Genomic DNA, 6,576 nt, shown 5'->3' on the forward strand with positions numbered 1-6,576 from the left:
AGAAAAATAACTTTCTACTTGGTTTGAAATTTAACATCCTGAATACTAATAATTGTACTTAAAATTACTGCAACAATATTAGTTTGTGTGTATCCTTTACTTACGTATTGTTTTGACCAAATAAGATATAATTTGTTAAGGGAAATAATCAGTATCTTGTTTGTTTGTTACCAAACTTAATTTTAATCAAATAATTGACTCAACAGGGTTCTAAATAACCCCTGGGGGAAATATTGTGAAAAGTCACTTAAATGGAATAAACACAAAGTCTCAGGGTGTGTGGAAACAAGGCTATAGATCTTATCTAAAATGAGTTAAAGTAAGCACTGAGGTACGAGGTATTTATCGAAGGAAGCAGCTTGATATCTGAAATGTCTCTTAGAGCAACCCTAGAAGTGCTGTGAAAATCAGGCAGAGACTCAGCTTCTCTCTATGAATTCAGTGTTGAGATTCTGAAGGTTTGCTTTTTACCTTTGTTTTATTCAGCATGCTGGAAAGAGCTCCTGCTTCTATACCTTACTCTCCTTTCTTTAGAATCATTCTCTTCACTCCTCTCTCTCGACCTCATAAGAACAGATTGAAGAATACGCCTCAAAACCCATTAAATTATGTCAATGAAATATCTGTTCATATAAAAGTATATATTGGTGCTGCTTTAGTAATGCAGACATTGACATTCAAATGACAGAGAAGGTTAGCATGGACCCTAAAGAAGGATGATGTTCAAATTCATGAGGCATTTCATATTTATGTCAAATATTTGTTGTTGTTTAGTCTCTAAGTCCGGAGAAGGCAATGGCACCCCACTCCAGTACTCTTGCCTGGAAAATCCCATGGACGGAGGAGCCTGGTGAGCTGCAGTCCATGGGGTCTCGAAGAGTCGGATACAACTGAGCGACTTCACTTTCACTTTTCACTTTCATGCATTGGAGAAGGAAATGGCAACCCACTCCAGTGTTCTTGCCTGGAGAATCCCAGGGACGGGGGAGCCTGGTGGGCTGCCGTCTCTGGGGTTGCACAGAGTCAGACATGACTGAAGTGACTTAGCAGGAGCAGCAGCAGTTTCTAAGTCAAGTCTGAATCTTTGTGACCCAATGGACTGCAGCACACCAGGCTTCCCTGTCCTTCCCTATCTCCAGAGTTTGCTCAAACTCATGTCCATTGAGTCAGGGTTGCCATCTAACCATCTCATTCTGTCATCCACTTCTTCTCCTGCCCTCAATCTTTGCCAGGTTCAAGGTCTTTTCCAATGGGTTGGTTCTTCACATCAGGTGGGCAAATTATTGGAGCTTGCTTCAGTATCAGCCTTTAAATGAATATTCAGGGCTGATTTCCTTTAGGATTGACTGGCTTGATCTCCTTACTGTCCAAGGGACTCTCCACAGTATTCTCCAGTATCACAATTCAAAAGCATCAATTCTTCAGCTCTCAGTCATTTCTACGGTCCAACTCTCACATCTATACATGACTATTTGGAAAAACAGCTTTGATTACATGGACCTTTGTTGGCAAATTTAGGTCCCTGCTTTTTAATATGCTGTCAGGCTTGTCACAGCTTTTCTTCCAAGGAGTAAGTGTCTTTTAATTTCATGGCTGCAGTCACCATATGCAGTGATTTTGGAGCCCAAGAAAACAGTCTGTCACTGTTTTCACTTTTCCCCCATTTTTGCCATGAAGTGATGGGACAGAATGTCACGATCTTAGTCTTTTGGATGTTGAGTTTTAAGCCAGCTTTTCATTCTCTTCTTTCACCTTCATTGAGAGGTTCTTTAGTTCCTCTTCACTTTCTGCCATTAGTGTGATATCATGTGCATACCTGAGGTTGTTAATCTTTCTCCTGGCAATCTTGATTCCAGCTTGTGATTCATCCAGCCCAGGATTTCACATGATGTACACTGCATAGAAGTTAAATAAGCAGAGTGACAATGTACAGCCTTGACATACTCTTTTCCCAATTTTGAACCAGTCCATTGTTCCATGTAAGTTTTTAACTGTTGCTTCTTGATGTGCATACAGGTTCCTCAGGAGACAGGTAAGGTGGTCTGATAGTCACATCTCTTTAAGAATTTTCAACAGTTTTTTGTGATCTACACAATCAAAGGCTTTAGCACAGTCTCAATTAAGCAGAAGTAAATGTCTTTCTGGAACTCTCTTGCTTTTTCAATGATCCAATGGTTGCTGACAATTTGATTTCTGGTTCCCATTTCTATTCTAAATCCAGCTGTACATCTTCAGGTCCATTGCTCACATACTGTTGAAACCTAGATTGAAGGATTTTGAACATTACATAACTAGCATGAGAAATGAGCACAGCTGTGCAATAGTAGGAACATTCTTTGCCATTGCCCTTCTTTGGGATTGGAATGAAAACTGATCATTTCCAGTCCTGTGGCCACTGCTCAAATTTCCAAACTTGCTGGTATATTCAGTCCAGCAATTTAACAGCATTATCTTTTAGGATTTGAAATAGCTCAGCTGGAACTTCATCACCTCCACTAGCTTTGTTCCTGGTAATGCTTCCTAAGGCTCACTTGACTTCACATTCCAGGATGTTTGACTCTAGGTGAGTGACTACACCCTCATGGTTTTCAGGGTCATTAAGACTTTTTTTGTATAGCTCTTCTGTGTAGTCTTGCTACCTCTTCTTAATATCTTCTGCTTCTGCTTCTGCTAGACCCTTGCTTTTCCTGTCTTTAGTGTGCCCCTCTTTGCATAAAATGTTCCCTTGGTGTCTCCAATATTCTTGAAGAGATCGCTAGACTTTCCCATTCTACTATTTTCTTCTATTTCTTTGCATTTTTCACTTAAGAAGGCTCTCTTATCTCTCCTTGCTATTTCCTGGAACTCTGCCTTCAGATGGGTGTATCTTTCCCTTTCTCTTTTGCCTTTTTCTTCTCTTCTTTTCTCAGCTATTTATAAGGCCTCCTCAGACAACCACTTTGCCTTCTTGCATCTCTTTTTCTTTGGGATGATTTTGGTCACCACCTCTTTACAATGTTATGAACCTCCATCTGTAGTTCTTCAGGCACTCTGTCTACCAGATCTAAACCCTTGAATCTATTAGTCATCTCCACTGCATAATCATAAGAGACTTGATTTAGGTCACAGCTGAATGGTCTACTGGTTCCCTACTTTCTTCCATTTAAGCCTGAATTTTGCAATGAGGAGCTCATGATCTGAACCAGGTCAGCTCCATGTGTTGCTTTGCTGGAGTGTATAGAGGTTCTCCATATTCAGCTGTAAAGAATATAATCTATCTGATTTCAGTATTGACCATCTGGTGATGTCCATGTGTAGTGTCTTCTCTTGTGTTGTTGGAAGAGTGTGTTTGCTATGACCAGAGGGTTCTCTTGACAAAACCCTGTTAGCCTTTGCCCTTCTTCACTTTGTACTCCAAGGTCAAATTTGCCTGTTACTCCAGGTCTTTTGAATTCCTACTTTTTCACTCCTATCCTGTACAACAAAAACAGCATATTTTTGTGGTGTTAGTTCTAGAAGGTCTTGTAAGTCTTCATAGACCTGGTCCACTTCAATTTCTTTGGCATTGGTGGTTGGGGTACAGACTGGGGTAAAGTCTAGGATAGGACTTTACTTTCACCACCAGATGCGTCCACAGCTGAGTGTAGTTTCTGCTTTGGCTCAGCCTCTCCATTCTTTCTGGAGCTATTTCTCTGATCTTCCCTAGTAGCATATTGGACACCTACTGACCTGGGAGGCTCATTTCCAGTGTCATATCCTTTTTGTCTTTTCATACTGTTCATGGAATTCTCAAGGTAAGAATATTGGAGTGGCTTCCCATCTACTTCTCCAGTGGTCCATGTTTTGTCAGAACTCTCCACCATGGCCTGTCCATCTTTGGCGGCCCAGCATGGTAGGGCTTGTAGCTGTATTGAGTTACATAAGGCCATGTGATCATTTTGGTTAGCTCTCTCTGATTGTGATTTTATTCTAGAGCCTATAGAATTCTACTTCATGTTTTTTCTGTCTGCCCACTGATGGAGGGGGAAGAGGCTTGTGTAGACTTCCTGACGGGAGGGGCTGGCTGTGGGGAAAGTTGGATCTGGCTCTGCTGGTCAGGGCTCTGCTCAATAAACTCTTAATCCAATTGTCTGCTGATGGGTGGGGCTCTGTTCCCTCCCTGTTATTTGACCTGGGACCAAACTATGGTGGAGGTAATGAAGATAATGGTGAGCTCCTTCAAAAGGTCCTGTGCATGCACTGTCACACTTACTACCCCTAACCCTGCAGCAGGCCACTGCCAGCCCATACCTCCACAGGAAACCCTCAGACACTGACAAGCAGGTCTAGCTCAGTGTCTTGTGGGGTCGCTGCTCCTTTCCTGTGGGTCCTGGTACACACATGGTTTTGTCTGTGCCCTCCAAGAGTCTCTGTTTCCCCAGTCCTGTAGAAGTTCTGTAATCAAATCTCACTGTCCTCGAAATTCAGATTCCCTGGGAGTTCCCAGTTCCTCTGCCAGATCCCCAGGTGGGAAAGTCTGATGTGATGCCTAGACTGTTATCAAATATATTCAGCAAAAAAATAAAAAGATAAGGTGCATGATCAGCAGCTTATCTATCTGTTGAGAAAATGAATGAATGTCCAGGTGAATAAAGTTAGTTGAAATCCCAAGGCTCAGTTTCCTCCAGGGCAAATGGAAACAACAATGGCACCCTCCCTACATACATGACAAGTTTTCCAGGATGCCAAGCAGCTGTAGGCACAACAACATTTCACAAAATCTCAGGTATGATATAGTTATTCCATGAAGATCACAAGGATCACCAGTGACAGGAACAATCACCTTCTAAAACTCTCCTAGGATTTTTATTTCATCAGAATGAATAGTTCAAATTCTTGCCAAATATTAGTTTTATGAGTCTTTCTTTATATCTAGTATTTTCTTAAAACATAGCAAGGTTCTGAATCTTCTAAAAGGAAAACACTGATGCACTTACATATTTTCCTACAATTGTATCAGGTACTTTATTTAGAAGAAATGTGTTTCAATCAGGCCAGGGCCAAGTAAGGTGCTGAAGGCCACAGAAAGAGTGCAGGCTCCCTGCTGCACTTCTCTGTGTGTTCCTCTTTAGTTTATTCTCATTTCTTAGAGAGCCATGCTTGTCAGGAAAATAACTTGCTCATAAACGAACTGAAATCAATGCAAGGTTGACAGTAAGCATTATCACCATTACTATTATTTTCTTTTGCATTGCAACCTAAAAGATGGCACTGGGGAAGAGAATACCTTTACACAGATTTTAAACCATAGTTTCCACAAAGTAAGAGCCCTAGAGAAGAGACCATTTGCTGTGTCAGTCTCTGTCCAAACATCAGCACATGCACAGCTTTGTCTGCTGATGTTGGGCTGTGTCTCCCACACCTCAGAAGATGGGGTCTGCCATTCTAAATGCTTTGTTACAACACACAGCCAGCTTGTACAGGATGTTGCATTCTGGTTTTGGGCATTTACAAAGCATTCTATTTTTTTCTGGTGCTTTTGAAATCATATATTTTTACTTCGTGTATATAAAACAAACTTTTCAGCTTGTATAAAGGATTTATTTTCATTCTTTTCTTATGGCACCAATTACACCAGAAAGTTTATGATAATACATTTTTAGCTTCACTGTGTTTTTGATGAGAATGAAAATACAATCATTCAACAATAAAAATACAATTGGTTAAGTAAAACCAGAAGAAAAAAAAATAATAAGGAAAACTTTTTTCAGTGATTTTTATTATTCCACAAGCATTGCAATCAAATATGTATTTAAAAAATCTCAATCTAGAATAAATTTTACTAAGGACAAGATTTCTTACAATGTTTGTAGAAACTGACAGAAATCAGACAGAAAAGATCCTGATGTGCTCACGTTGTTGCTGTTCAGTTTCTAAGCAAGTGTTTGTTACCCCCATGGACTGCAGCACGCCAGGCTTCCCTGTCCTTCACTGTCTCCCATGGGTCACTCAAATGTATGTCCATTTAGTTGGTGATCTGCATGTCTGAGGTTCTGATATTTCTCCTGGGAATCTTGATTCCAGAAGATAAGTTCATAAAACTTACATAATGTTCATCTGTTCAGTTCAGTTGCTCAGTTGTGTCAGACTCTTTGAGACCCCATGGACTGAAGCATGCCAGGCTTCCCTGTCCATTGCCAAATCCCAGAGCTTGCTCAAACTCATGTCCATTGAGTTAGTGGTGGCATCCAACCATCTCATCCTCTGTCATCCCCATCTCCTCCTGCCTTCCATCTTTCCCAGCATCAGGGTCTTTTCCAATGAGTCAGTTCGTCACATCAGGTGACCAAAGATTTGGAGCTTCAGCTTCAGTACCAGTCCTTCCAATGAACATTCAAAACTGATTTCCTTTAGGATTGACTGATTTGAGCTCCTTGCAGTCCAAGGGACTCTCAAGAATCTTCTCCCCAGAATCGCAATTTGAAAGCATCAATTCTTTGGCACTCAGCTTTCTTTATGCTCCAACTCTCACATCCACACACGACTACTGCAAAAACCATAACTTTGACTATATGGACCTTTATTGGTAAAGTGATATTTCTGCTTTTTAATATGCTG

The sequence above is a fragment of the Bison bison genome, unplaced genomic scaffold, assembly GCF_000754665.1.
Source record: "Bison bison bison isolate TAMUID 2011002044 unplaced genomic scaffold, Bison_UMD1.0 scf7180017864494, whole genome shotgun sequence".
NCBI classification, from domain to species: Eukaryota; Metazoa; Chordata; class Mammalia; order Artiodactyla; family Bovidae; genus Bison; species Bison bison.